The 15,735-nt window shown below is 36.7% G+C and overlaps 2 protein-coding genes across 2 annotated transcripts in view; one reads left to right on the top strand and one right to left on the bottom strand.

The window, feature by feature from the left end:
- The window catches only part of LOC138694479 (protein lifeguard 4-like), a 492,919-nt gene that overhangs the window by 44,286 nt on the left and 432,898 nt on the right, over positions 1-15,735 (top strand). The gene's annotated exons all lie outside the window — the stretch shown is intronic.
- The window catches only part of LOC138694489 (putative defense protein Hdd11), an 81,531-nt gene that overhangs the window by 54,211 nt on the left and 11,585 nt on the right, over positions 1-15,735 (bottom strand). The window lies entirely within an intron of this gene.

The raw sequence follows: 15,735 nt of genomic DNA, 5'->3' as shown, positions 1-15,735 counted from the left end.
CAGTAGTATCTTGTATCTGAAACTTGGAATATTCAAGCGGCCTATTACTTTTTTCTGGTACTGTACGTTATTCAGCGTCAAAATTCAGAATGGGCGAGAAATTACTAACAGAGTTTTCCTCTGTGAGGGACAGGATTGTTGTAAGATGAAGTAATCCCCATTACAAGCTATGGGGATCTATAGGATAGCAGGAGATTAAGGTCCCACATGCACAGTAGACCTCTGCTTTCTCTTGAAAACGGCCGACCGAACTCGCCGATCAGTCCTCGGTTATGAAAAAGGCAGCCGAGAAATGATACACTCGAGCGCATGCGGTCGAGAATTTATAACCGGTCGGTTGAAACGTTTACTCCGTCGGTCGCGAGCACTCGAGATTCTTCCACTACAATTAAATCACCTTTTAATGCCTGATACCTGACGGTTACCATTTTGTTTTTATTTCAGATAGCACGAAAAGCAGGTAGTATTTGAACATTTAAACGAGGAAACATAATTTTTAAATAACACAATTCTTTATTTTATTAATAACGTTATTCAACGTTTATCTTGTCGAACTCTTTATCATTAACGAAAATGTTTAATGTAGGTTAGTAAATATATGAGTGTATAAAAAGAACGTAGATTTGCGTGTCAAATTTCTTCAAAAGCAGACATAATCTATTTCAAGCACAGTATTTAATAAAAAAAAACCAAATATACATGTTCACTTTGCTTAAAAGTTTTATAATAGTGTATATTAAAAGATGCTTAATCGCAGAAATGATTGACGTTGGAGCTACTTATGATAAGGTGTATGCTGATTCTATTATTCCACATTCAACGACCATATCACGAAATTACAAGGATAGAGCAAACAAAATTCCTGCTGAAGTTATTCCAAAATTAAAAGAATCAATGAGAAAATCGCCGTTTGGTTTTAAAATTAATATTTTCTGTTCAATATTATCTAGAATTTCTTTCTTGGTATCTTTAATGTATTTACTTTTGTCCTGTGCCATTACGAATATAACACTGTTACAAAATGGGTAATGCAAGTTAACTGTTCCGTTCAACTAGAGGATAAACACGAACATATTTTTTCCATTTTTTTAATGCTGCTTATACTTTATATTTGTATTCTTATAGACAAGATAGTTTGTTAAAACTTTATTTTGTTGCTGTATTAATTTAATATCTAAATATTTTATTGTAATTTTTTATTCAATCTGATAGCCTGTACACCTTCTAGGTTCAGTAAATAAGTGATAGGGCATCAGGTAGTTTAATAATTTCCTTGGCACATACAGTAAACACATCGATCGAAGACAGTTTTTAGTCTATGATACCCTTCATATGACCGGGACAACCGGTCGTCCGTGATGCTTCGGTTGGATGTTTTGCTTTCAGCGGAGTCAGAACACGCGGCAGCGAGCCTGCGGATCGAGCGACCAATCGCGCTTGTTATCATGACTCTCGGTCGGTCGCTCTTAATGAAATGCAGAGCTCTATTGCACAGACAATCGATAGTAAAGACAGTACGCCGAATGAATAGCATATGCATCACTCGTGAATAAATTGGTTCGTAGATATCTTACTGATTGTGAACAAAATCGTAGTATAGCTAAGCATAAATCTCTGTACATAGAGCGATCACTTTATAGTTTTAGGAATGGTGAAATAGTTACATATACAGCAAGGATACAAGGTGACAAATTTTTACACGCGTGAGAGGTTATTAAAAAGCCGTTAGGCGAGTTTAAAAATCTCATAAGTGAAAAAAATAAGTCACTTTGTGTTGTGTTATTGTATGCATAATTATTTCCACTGCCAAGAATTTCAAAATTAGAAAAAGAATTGGAGATCAATTTTTAGTAGTTTTGAAGATTAACTTAAATGACAATAGAAGTGCGTTGCTAAGGCCGTTTGCTGTGATTTATTTCGTCGTCATTAATTCTTACAGCGGTAAAGGTTTACAGTATTATAATTTAATTAACATGAGCGAGGAAAGCGATGAAAATGGTGCATTAGATATTCGACGTGATATAAAACTATTGGCAAATAATTTTATATTAGAGCTTCTTCCTGAAAAGTCTTAGACTTAAATTCGAGAAAGAGTAGGCCTGTAAAGAATTTGTGAGTTGGCGGAAGGAAAAGAAAATCGAAAAGATGTCGGATGAAGTTGTTCTTGCTTATCTCGGTGGAAAATCTGAAGTCCTGTGGTCGAAGTTTTCTATGTTAAAATCAAGTTTAGCTGAGAAGGAAAATATAGATGTAATTATCTTGCAGTGGAAGGATTTTTTAAGAAGAAAAATGAAGGTTATAAACGTCTCCAACAACGCAATAACTATGAATTTGTTTAAAAATGAATAGTGATGTTGTATTTTATGTTGAATAACATTTTTGGAACTTGGTTAATTTTCTTTTTTAAATTTGAGTTGTTTCAAGTTTGCAAACGTTGTCTTTTTTAAACAGCGTTCAATTTTTTTCTCTGCACGGCGTGTAAAAATGACGAACTTTGGATACTTGAAACAATTACAAAATAACGTACTTTGGAATTAGGTAATGAAAAAATGTTTATTTTTGCGATAGTCTCTAAATATATCATTTTTGCAGCATCACAATATTTACTCTTTAGAATCTTATAATGGCAAAAAAAAAAAAAAAAAGGCAAATTACTTCTTAAAATGAAGTTGGTTCCAGATTTAATGAATATCCATTAGTTTGCTTGCCAGCAGTCAGTATAACCGAACGCATGGCAATGTAGGTCAGTTTGCATCACGACTGTGAGTCGAATTTCCATGCTTACAAATTTTCCTGGTTTTTGTGTACTACTGTTGAATAATTTTTTACATGATTAAAATTATACTATTTCATTGAATTTCACATATATTTAAGTACACTTTTCGTTTATCCTGTTCAACTACCCCGACTTCGCATAATCGTAATGTGGACAATAAACTGGCAACATATTAAAAAAAAAGTAATTTTTAAAATATATGAGTAATATGTGTACCCATCACCGTAAAAAACAGCTTGTTACGAATCCCTACACGGTTAAGAGGGAAGTATTATATCATATTCTTATTGAATTTGGTATTCCTAAGAAACTAGTTCGATTAATTAAAATGTGTCTCAGTGAAACATACAGCAGAGTCCGTATAGGTCAGTTTCTATCTGATGTTTTTCCAATTCACTGCGGGCTAAAGCAGGGAGATGCACTATCACCTTTACTTTTTAACTTCGCTTTAGATTATGCCATTAGGAAAGTTCAGGATAACAGGCAGGGTTTGCAATTGAACGGGTTATATCAGCTTCTTGTCTATGCGGATGACATGAATATGTTAGGAGAAAATCCACAAACGATTAGGGAAAACACGGAAATTTTACCTGAAGCAAGTAAAGCGATCGGTTTGGAAGTAAATCCCGAAAAGACAAAGTATATGATTATGTCTCGTGATCAGAATATTGCACGAAATGGAAATATAAAAATTGGAGATTTATCCTTCGAAGAGGTGGAAAAATTCAAATATCTTGAAGCAACAGAAACAAATATAAATGACACTCAGGAGGAAATTAAACGCAGAACAAATATGGGAAATGCGTGTTATTATTCGTTTGAGAAGCTCTTATCATCCAGTCTGCTGTCCAAAAATCTGAAAGTTAGAATTTATAAAACAGTTATATTACCGGTTATTCTGTATGATTGTGAAACTTGGACTCTCACTCTGAGAGAGGAACATAGGTTAAGGGTGTTTGAGAATAAGGTGCTTAGGAAAATATTTGGGGCTAAGAGGGATGAAGTTACAGGAGAATGGAGAAAGTTACATAACGCAGGCAGAACTGCACGCATTGTATTCTTCACCTGACATGATTAGGAACATTAAATCCAGACGTTTGAGATGGGCAGGGCATGTAGCACGTATGGGCGAATCCAGAAATGCATATAGAGTGTTAGTTGGGAGACCGGAGGGAAAAAACCTTTAGGGAGGCCGAGACGTAGATGGGAAGATAATATTAAAATGGATTTGAGGGAGGTGGGATATGATGATAGAGACTGGATTAATCTTGCACAGGATAGGGACCGCTGGCGGGCTTATGTGAGGGTGGCAATGAACCTTCGGGTTCCTTAAAAGCCATTTGTAAGTAAGTAAGTAAGTATGAGTAATATGTGTAATTCAGGTGTGCTGAGGTTTAGTCTTTAACTCTGAAACTGCAGCTTCCCAGATTCATCACTATGGTGCGTGATCATAGGTTCCTTGCATTAACCGAAATTTAATAAAATTCTTCCCCCATGAGGGCCCAAACCAGCGCCAATGCAAGGCATGACACCATAGACGAGGCGTCTACATCGTGGAATTAACACTAAGAAGTCTTACGGGACGCATATTTCAAAATAGCAGATGGCAAATATACAGTATGACAAAAAGTATTACCGTAGTATACAAGAAATTACACGTGACTGATTTGTCCGTAGCCACAGATTGAGATAATTTGACCTTACATTACGTAATGAAGGTTGTTTATTACATCAGTTCTTAGAAATCAGATAGAAAAATACTTTTAGATTACCACACGATTTTTTGTGACGTTAGCTGCTGGTCACAAGAGCAGTCGTCCACAGAACAACGTCTAGTCACACTTGCGTCAACACATTCTTTTGTGTATTTAACGTCCACTTTTTGTAGAATCCACACACTTTAAGTCAATTTCCTGTTTGATCTACAGCTTTCATGTCCACTAGTCTTATTCTGCTGAATACTCTTCTATAATGTCCATATTTTATAATGTTGGGGACAATGAATGCTACTTTTGGTGAGTTTCCTATTGTATCAATTACTTTGTATCTCCTCCATTTCTGTCATTCCATCTGGAGATAAATTGTTTGTTTTTTGGTTTTAAACTGTCCTCTGCGGTGGCTGAGTGATCAGATCTACGGCTTGTCACGAGTCTCGGTGTGATCTGGGATTTTTCCTTGAAAAATCCATAGTGACACTTGTGACGGACAATGTCGCAGTTGAGATTTTTCTCGGGGTTCTCCGGATTTTTCCCATATTAGGCATCTACATAATTCCATTACTATTTCTACATTTAGTCATATTCCATAGCATTCCCCGTTTGCCTGCTGGCGACGCACGGAGGGGGCTGACCTAGGGACGACTGTGGTGGCTTGCTCGAAAGCTGGGTACGCAGCGAACCTTAGTGTAGTCGGACGGTGTGGGTTTGGGAATGCGCCTAGCTTGAGGGTTAGCGCAATAGATCATAACAGGTTGGAGTGCTGGGCCATAGTGCCCCCTCCTGTTAATGCCATTCCAATTCGATGGATCTGAAACTGCTTACAACAATCGGGAAGACCCACAAGTGAGAAATTATGTTCGAAAACTAACAGTTATCTGATTCATGCCAGTGGATTATGTATTGGTCGTATTTGTAATGGAATTATTATTGTACATGGAGGAGATTAAATAAGGGAAATACAAGTCAAAGGGAAAAAAGAACAGCATGGTTAAAGTCTGTGTGATGTATCTTGTCTCACTGTAAAAAGAGAGAGAAAGGAGATATGTCTTACTTCGTCTCTGTTGTTATGGTGATGGAGTGGAGCGATGCCGTTCATCCATCCAGTGGCGGAAGGGACTAGTTAGTGCATTCTGTAGCGAAAAATAAAATTACAAAATATCTCTCTTCGTACTGTGTAGTTCCGTCACTGAGCTTGTCTTTAAAGAAACTGAGTTCCGGTAGCCTGTACAATAAAAAGGTTTTGAAAGGAATCCTGAAAATTTACAACCCTCCTATAATCTCCACCCTCATTTGAAGGGACTTGGTTTTATTACTACTGAGACAAGATAAACCTTACCAGGTATACCTAGATTAGTACCTGAACTATTGCTCATGCTTTGACACACCAGCAACATACTACAAACGCCGCGTGCCATCCCCGAAGGAATAACAAAGTTGCCAAAATATTATACTGCCCGTGTCTCACGTCCTGAACCGAGAGTTCTCTAGTGCTTATAACCACGCCTCTTAGGTCTGCTCGGACCGGCACGGGAGCTGCAGCGTGGCGGCACGGCAGCATATTACATGTTCTGAAAACATTATCCTATGCCATCGCAGGGATCTTTACTGGTTATTAATACTGGATACTCTAATCGTGGTTACCACTCGCTATTATCTCTGATGGGATTTCCTAAAATGTATGTACACACTAGGCCACTCTTCGTTCAGTCTGGACAACTGCTGAATTACCATAGAGCAACATTTCTCAAAGTATGTTCTGGGTTCCGTGAGTCCTATATAATTTTAAATTTTATTTTATACTTTTTTCCTTGGTTATTTAACGACATTATATCAACTACTAGGTTATTTTGCATCGATGGGATTGATGATAGCGAAATGGTATTTGGCGAGATGAAGTCGGGGATTCGCCAAAGATTACCTGACATTCGCCTTACGGTTGGGGAAAACCTCGGGGAAAAAATCTGACCAGGTAATCATCCCAAGCGGGAATCGAACCCGCGCTCGATCGCAACTCTGGATCGATAGGCAAGCGTCTTAGCCGACTGGGCTGCTCCGGTGGCAATTTTATACTTAGTGGATACTATAAAAATACATAGAAATGTTACGAAAATATGGTCCACACCTGTGGAGTAACGGTCAGCGCGTCTGGCCGCGAAACCAGGTGGCCCGGGTTCGATTCCCGGTCGGGGCAAGTTACCTGGTTGAGGTTTTTTCCGAGGTTTTCCCTCAACCAAATATGAGCAAATGCTGGGTAACTTTCAGTGCTGGACCCCGGACTCATTTCACCGGCATTATCATCTTCATCTCATTCAGACGCTAAATAACCTAAGCTGTTGATAAAGCGTCGTAAAATAACCTACTAAAATAAAATAAAACGAAAATATGAATCAATAATAACATGAAACCACCGATGATGATGATGATGCTGATGATAATAATAATAATAATAATAATAATAATAATGATAATAATCCAAGAATATGCGTAATAATAATATTCCAATAATATGCGTAATAATAATATGTTTAATGAACATCTAAAACGGAAAATACCCATAATACTTATCACTTTCATCACTGGATTCTCTGCATATGTGTTCACTAAAACAAAATATCGAAAAGACAAAATGCAGAAGTACAGTAGAAATGAGACTACAACTTTCCGCTATAAAACCAGATTGCAGGCTTAAAAAGCAAATATATTCGTCCCACTGAACAGAATTATTGAGATACTAGCTTTCACTTGTCTGTTAATTATTAAACACTAATGAAATATTACAAGGATTCCGCAGTTACACTTTAGATTAAAAGGGGTTTCGCGGTGGAAAAAGTTTGAGAAACACTGGCATTGAAGAAAGAGTTTACGGACGTGTACACATGACAACCGTAATCGCGTTTAGGTCGATAATCTCGAGTAGAGACTGTAGTCTACCACTGGTATTAGTGTTTAGTTACAGGAATTGATGAGTAGGACATAATTTGTTTTGTGAGGGGATAGCCTATACATTCGCTTGTCCATGGCTGATCTTGCTCCATAGCTGACGAAAGGAATCCTGAAAAGGCCGATGTGTTGAACATAGGGTAGTAGGCACATGCGGTACCCAGCACCTCCTACTATCCCCCTCTGCGTCTCGCCCCGCAAAGAAACAGCTCAGGAAGTGAGGCACGGGCAGCACTGAAAAGTTATACATTCTGAATTTACGATAAGTAGTTGAAAGACGTACTTCAGAAATGCATTATTACGTAGGATACAAGGATAAAAATAACAGCAAGTTATCTGAAGGGCATTAATTATCGTCTTAAGCTTTATGAAGGTATGGAAATGGAAATTAGTAAAATTATATAAAATGAAATTGAATCAATTTATTTACTTCACCCAATACTGTGTGTACTTTACTTAACTTTATTATCAAATGTCCTTACTTAAAATGGACATTATCTATTGGACATCCTACAATAACCTACTTCTTTTGTGGATTTAAGAAATAAGGTCATTCTCTTATGTGGACTTAATTGTCGCGATCTCATTTCGTGGACATATAATTTATGGACATTACCAAGTGGACAATGTTTCTGTTCCTAGATTCTCTGCAATTGGCACCATATCGGAGAAACAGAAGGTAACACTGGCTAGGGGAGTGTGAGCAATTGATTGTAGGAAAAGTCATGAAGTTCATAGATTATGAATATGGTTGTAACTGTAATTCTTTTGTCTTCTCCAGTTTGGAATTGCTATTTAATTCAAGTGCTTTTCGGTACCTTGTATTGAACAAGTGGATTGCCTTCAGATTAGCTGTGCTGCTGAACGCGGGAAGTGTACAAGTCCTTGCAGTTAAATTATTTTCTTGTCATTAAATTAGAAGTGGTTACAGATGTTATGAAACAAAATATATAAATGGATTCGTTATATAATTCCATTGTATTCCTAGGCGCCATAATTAAGCGTTATAAAAAATTCATACTGACAAAGAAGTTGTGTTGAATTAATGCAAGCATACAAATAATCTTCAATCTGTTTTCCGTCTTTGTGTTTAAATGAATCTCAGAAACAGAAGGATGTATTACACCTATTTATTCCAATATTTATGTGGTCTTTTACATCAAAGCGAACCTGGTAACTGCATGAAGATGATTTTCCGTTAGAAAGTTTTTTTATTTGTTATTAAGTCTATAATAATAATAATAATAATAATAATAATAATAATAATAATAATAATAATAATAATAATAATACAGTAGGTGGATTCAAATCACTGTGTAAGTTGTCACTGTGGTCGTACCAGGGTGCATCTGCGATGAGTCGAGAACTCGTCTGAATTCTTCTGATTTGAGAATTTGATGCAGATCCCAAACCATATCTAGAGGTCTGACGAATGATAAATATATGTATTTTCAAGTGTAGCGCCAGAGGTGATGAATCCTTCAAGATAAGAAATGTTTAACGTAATACAGTTAATGTCGGAGCTTAAACGAGTGACTGACAACATATTTTCGCGATATTAAACTTGTATACGAGCGGAAAGGCGACATCTTCTGGAAGGTAAGTTTCATAATCCATTTCTGCTTTCGCCGTTGTTGTAGGCAGCATTTTACCGGCTGATACTCGGCCTATCGCCAAAGAGTCAGATCTCGTGCTGCGGCAGCCATATATGTAGGGTAAAGGTTGGTAAACTGTGATAAGAGTAATATTATGATAGCTCTTTTTGAGAATTTATTACAATTTTACTGAGCGAGAGAAGGACCGGTTTTGTGCAGCAACTTGTCCACGAACATTCTCTTAATATGTTGACGCAAAAAACCAATCTTTCTCTCGCCCAGTAAAATTGTAATAAATTCTCAAAAAGAACTATCACAATATTGCTCGTATCACAGTATTACTAACCTTTACCCTATATCAAGAACCCTGCATTAGATATTGTTCAAGCGCCTGAGAAAACTCAGAACTCTAAATCAATTAAGGTATGAACTCTGCATTTTGTCAAAATTGTGGAAAATTCCACAGACATTTCTTCTGAGAGTTATTTATTCCCTAGGGGAGAGATAAAAATGGCGACCATATATGAATCTTTTGAAATTGGTTTATACTTGGATAAACCCCATTCTTTAATGAACAAATCTGTATAATTATATTTATATAAATTTACTTCTTAAAACTAAGGGACTTTCGCATCTTTCGTGACTTGAATAGCGTACAATATATTGTATTTATTGTCTTTTCCCTCTTTCACTAAAAATTTCTGCGGCGTACGAGTAGCATCGTTCCTGGATGGTAGGTACAGTATATTGGTTACCGCGCTAGCCGATAGATCCGAGGTTTGCAGGTACAAACCCGCCGAGGGAAATGGATTTTATGGTGCATTAAAATTATTTTCTTGATTTCATGCTTAAGGGAAGTAAAGCTGTGTTCCTATGTCGTAAATTTACTCTATCTAAAAGAACCCTGCTCTTGATAGAGGTATCTAGGAAAAAATTGTCTGCTATATTTGTTCGCATTGAATTTCGACGCTTATTAACCTCTGCAGTTGAAAGTGTCATTAAAATAGAGTGATTCTTAATTCTTATATAGAACAAAACCTAATGTCTTGCCTATAACTCACAAACAAAAGAGGACAAAATGGTAAAATTCGTAGAGGACTTCACTTTTGTTCATGTGAAACACATTCAAGTCACATCAAACTAGGTGCTGGGAATGACTTCCAGTCTCTGCTAGACACATTTCGACCCCTCTCTTCTTGCTTTCGTTTACTCGTGTCAACATCACACCATCAATAGTCCTGATTTTCCTAGAGCGCTGTCTTTCAGCTGTTCCAGGGATTTGGGGTCTATCATGAAAAACTCTATCTTAAAGATAGCCTCACAAAAAGAAATCAGGGCTGATAAGATTGGGCGAACGTGGTAGCCACAGACAGCAGAAAAATTTTAATTGGTTTATTTTACGACGCTTTATCAACCTAGCGTCTGAGTGAAATGAAGGCGATAGTGCCAGCGAAATGAGTCCAGGGTCCAGCCCTGAAAATTACCCTTTATTTCATCGTTGATTTTATGAAACCTCCTATATGACAATGTAGAGAATAATTTTTTTCTGGAGGAAGGGAAAAGTAATTAAATATCAATAGGTCTACAAAAGAATATTAGATAATTCGGTAAAAAACGTTTGTGAATATATCATCGAGGATGAGTGTAGACCTATTGCTGTTAATTTTTTCTTCCTCCTGAAAAATATCCTCTGTACTATCACATAGTAAGTTTCATAAAATCAACGACGATTTGCTTTTTATGGGTTGAGGGAAAACCTCAACCAGGTAATTTGTCCCAACCAGGATTTGAACCCGAGCCCGCTCGTTTTATGGCCGGATATGCTAACCGTTACTCTATGAGATGATTCGGTGTCAAAATAACTGGATATTGTTTTCATTGAGTCTTCTCATCTCCCACTGTTTCGTTTCCTAGGATAATCGACGTAAAGACTTCACGCCATTTTTATTGTCTTTGATTTTTCAGTTGTTTGCGGACTGCTGTTACCATCTGTTGATATGTACGTATGATGACATTAGATGCGTCTAAGTTTATTAGCGGTTTGAAACAAATCTGTGTTATAGTTTCTATTTTGTAACTAATTTTTTGGGTCGATTTTATAAGAACCGCTCTCTACTACTAAAACTATTGCTACTACTGCTATCGCTAGGCCCACTGCTTCTGGAGAAAATAACCAATTTAATTTTTCTCACAACCCAACAGCCGTGAAAGCTTGAAATCTCATTCAAATGTTCATTTCTCTCGTCGGGAATTGAACCCTTGACTCTGCCTCCTAATATTCTCTCCCATTCACCAATTATATCCTCATTATGGATGCTGCATCATGGAGCAATCACAGATGCGCTCTCTCTGGCCAGCTAACTGTACATAATAAAGGCCGATTTTATTCATTATCCATTACAGTGAGCAGGTAACTTTCACATTTGCATAATATTGCTTTACTATGAACTTCTGCATTAAACATATCGAGTAAATATCCTTCTAGAACTGTAAACTGATTTGTTTATTAAAAGTGGTATGTTCTGTTGGTGATTGTAATTTTTCAATACTTGCAACGGAGTTCTTTATCATGACAGGCACGCATGTCGTTCAAGAGATTATCTACTACCGTTTTCAGCTTTCTCTGTAAACCTGTCTTTAACTATTCTATTTGCTTGGTCTTTTTATGGTAATGAGACTCGATGCCTGCTAAGTTCATTCATATGTGCCAAGTTTCCTGGATGTTAATCGCACGGCTTAACATGTATGAAGAATTAAATCGTTCTCTTTACAGAGAAGGAGTGAATGACAGTGTTTCTTATTTAAGCGATCAGTGACGTTTTTTAAGTGTTATCAAAGATAAGTACTTCTAGTATATACTGTATTTAGAAAATTTCCATTCTGCATCACCATTATCATCGTTGTCATTTCAACAACGTCTGAGGTAGAATTTTGCAACATATAAATTAAAAGAAAATCTTGATGTCCATCACTTTTAACACATCAAATTTGATGAAGCATTAAAACTTCTTAAATTAGACTTCTCTGTAAGACCCGGGTGGCGCGGGTCGTGTAAATGCACCTATAAAGGGAGAGGTTAAACTAAGAAGAAGAAGAAGAAGAAGAAGAAAATTAGACTTCTAATAATTATGTATTGTTTTAATTAATGAAATTTAGTCTAAAAAAGGTACTGTCTACACCAGCGGTCGTCAGCACTCGCTGAAATGTGCAATGGGTACGCGGTACCGTCCCGTGTGCAATGTCATGCAACAGGGAGAGATAGAGAGCATACCCGCTAGCAGCTACGAGAGCACTATAGTGCACTACGTTTTCCGCGGGTAAGAGAGGCTAGCCCCAGCGTGCTCTGTGCTGACGACCCCTGGTCTACACCATTGGTCGGCATTTCAAGCGGCAAGCGGCATCTTACGTCATACTTATGCAGGGGTAGTTCACTAACGCATGCCCCCACACTCACTCACTCCACGTAGGACAGGCAGAGTACATACGTAACTGGCGATAAGCATGTCTGTTTCCAAACCATTAAACGTAAAGAGTGCAACAAAACTAATATTTGTAGAAGAATGGAAAGAGAAATTCTTTTCTTATGCACAGGAAGAAAATGCAACATGTTTGTTATGTTCTGAACTACTTAAATATTTTCATGTTACCACCATAAAAAGGCATTATACAAAACTACATCATTACGTGTATTTTGCCACAATATTAATACTGATTAAGGAAAAAGCGTTGCCTAATATCATTTTCTGATTTTATAAAATTTTGAAACTTTGCAATTCATTCATTCATTCATTCATTCATTCATTCATTCATTCATTCATTCATTCATTCATTTATTTTATTCCATAGATCTTACATGAGCAATGAAGCTTTAAGATGTGGAACATGTCAACATTTTACAATATTACAATTACAATTTTTACAAATTTTTATAGTTTTACAATTTAGTAATTTTCTACAATTTTTACAATTTTGTACATTTTTTTTACATTTTTTTTACATTTTGGCGAGATGTAGTGAGATGAGATGAGGTCCGAGGATTCGCCAAAATATTACCCGGCATTTGCCTTTTCGGTGGGGGAAACCTCGGAAAAACCCAACCAGGTAATCAAATCAAAGGGGGTAATCAAATCAAAGGGGTTGATGCCAAGGACTCGCCATAGACCATCCGGCTTCAGTCCCACGGCTGGGGAAAACCTCCGAAGAAACCAAAGTCCAAAGGGGGATCCAACCCAAGCCCGAACGCAGCTCCGGATCAGCAGCCCAGCGAGTCTGTCGACTGAGCTACATCGATGCTCTACTAAAAGTATACAATACATAGCCAATCAGATTATTAAATTTACAAACGCAAACGATCATTCATAAGTTGAGCTATATTATAATACAAAACAATTTAATTAAATTTAAGGCATAAACAATTCAACCAGTTGTGATATACAGAAATTGATAATACATATCATGCAAACTACTTCAAATTACAAACACAAACAATTTATCAGTAGAGCTATATAGATTACTATTCAATTTAAAGCATATACAATTCATCGGCCAAAACTATACAAATATATACAATACAAAGTAGCATACAAGAAGCCTAAATAAGGGAACATTTCTCAGCTTTAAAAATTTCCCGAAAATTCACTACAATTCAAAATATCCACTCCTTAGGTCATTTTGTGCTAGGTTTATTTCAATGTTCGGCTCGACATACAGTGGATAACAGTTATATTTGTACAAGCTGAAATTTTGTAAAGAAATAACTTGGTTTGTCTTATAAATTGATTTAAACTTTAAAATACTTTAATATATTATTAAAATCCTTATACTAAACAGGTACAATGTAACAAAATGATGACAGTGTTATTTATAAACAGTGGGAAGTAAATGCATCACAATAAGGCAACGTATCATGCAACACTCTTATTTATACACTTTACAAAGATGCTTTACATTTACTGTGTGCATAGATGGTTAACTGCGTTTCCGTACCTATTGGGGTGGGGGAGTTGCGATGTTGTCTGTTATGTATTATATCAGTCGTGTCCAACATGAAGAAAGGGAAGGAGCTAAGCACAGAACTTAAGCATACGATAATCAGTCTTGCTTTGAGGGGCTATTCACTCAGAAAAATTGGTAATATTGTGAAAAAACCTCACTCAACAGTAAGTTATATAGTAAATAAGTTCAAATATAATGGTTCCATTAAGAATATTCCGAGAAGAAGTAGAGAATCGTTCCTGAATGAGAGAGAAAAACGTTTCATTGTTAACAAACTTAAAGTGAACCCACGTGTAACTGCACCAGAAATTGTGCAGATGTTGCAACAGGCATCGGGTAAGAAGGTATCCAGTCAGACCATTCGACGAGTACTATGGCAGCATGGGTATCGCGGCAGAATCCCAAGAAAAAGGCCATGTGTAAGTAAAAAGAATCGTGCAGCAAGACTGGCATTTGCTAAAGAGCACCAGGACAAATCTCAAACCTTCTGGAATACTGTGATTTGGTCTGATGAGACTAAAATAAATCTATTTGGATCTAATGGAATACAGACGGTATGGAGGAAAGCCAATACGGCCGATAATGTGGAGAATACTTTACCAACAGTCAAGCACGGAGGTGGATCAATTAAATTGTGGGGGTGTATGTCATCAGAAGGAGTGGGTACGATTCATTTCATTGATGACAACTTAAACAAATGGGGTTATTTGAACATTTTAAAAAATAATGTCAAACAAAGTGTGGAAAAAAGGGACTATCAGCTTCTTACATGTTTCAGCAAGATAACGACCCCAAGCATACAGCAGAAATTAACAAACTGTGGCTCATCTGGAATGTTCCTAAACAGCTTAGAACACCTGCCCAATCCGCGGACCTTAATCCGATTGAGCATCTGTGGCCAATTCTCAAGAGAAGAGTTCGTAAATGTAAAGTAACATGTAAAGAAGATCTAAAGGTAGTTATTTTGAAGACGTGGGAAGAAATTAAACCTGCCACTTGTCTTAGGCTTGTACAGTCAATGCAAAGAAGGTGCAGAGCTGTATTGAAGGCTAGGGGCTATTCAACAAAGTATTAGAACTTCCCGTCTGTGCCATAAATGTAAAAACAAAGAAACATTTATCATTTATTTTTGTAACTGTACAAATAAGAATGTTGCAGGGAAAAGGCTGTGTTTTTGTTTAAATAGAGGAAGTTGTTATGTTAAAGTATTTGAAAAATTATTTTTATAATGTTATTATTGTTAAGTATGTAAATAATTTATAATGCAACATAAAACAGAAGAATACAATATTTATTTCTGCAGAAAAAACGTTGTTTTAAATATTAAATACAGCTGTACAAATATAACTGTTATCCACTGTATATAACTTATGTGAGCAATTTCTTTAAAGAATGAAACACGTTAAATGTAAAGAAAGCTCCCGATTGACGGATCAACATTCATTTGAGCAATTACAAATTGCAACTTATGATGGAGAACCAGATTTCACTTACTAATTAAAACATCGGGATAGGCTGTTGACTAAGTAATTTCAAATCCATCAGAAGGATGCTAAGACATCATATAGTTCGGTTACTTATTTCCAGACTATACGGGCGAAGTTCACTCCTCTCCTCCCCTCAACTTACTGCTTTCTACTATCCCTCGTCTTGCAAGGCGGTCTGCGTTTCATATGACGTCATCTATGTTGACGTTCTGCAGACTCCTAGT

Source organism: Periplaneta americana, chromosome 1 (assembly GCF_040183065.1).
Source record: "Periplaneta americana isolate PAMFEO1 chromosome 1, P.americana_PAMFEO1_priV1, whole genome shotgun sequence".
Classification (NCBI taxonomy): domain Eukaryota; kingdom Metazoa; phylum Arthropoda; class Insecta; order Blattodea; family Blattidae; genus Periplaneta; species Periplaneta americana.
This window is presented reverse-complemented; position numbering and strand designations above follow the sequence as displayed.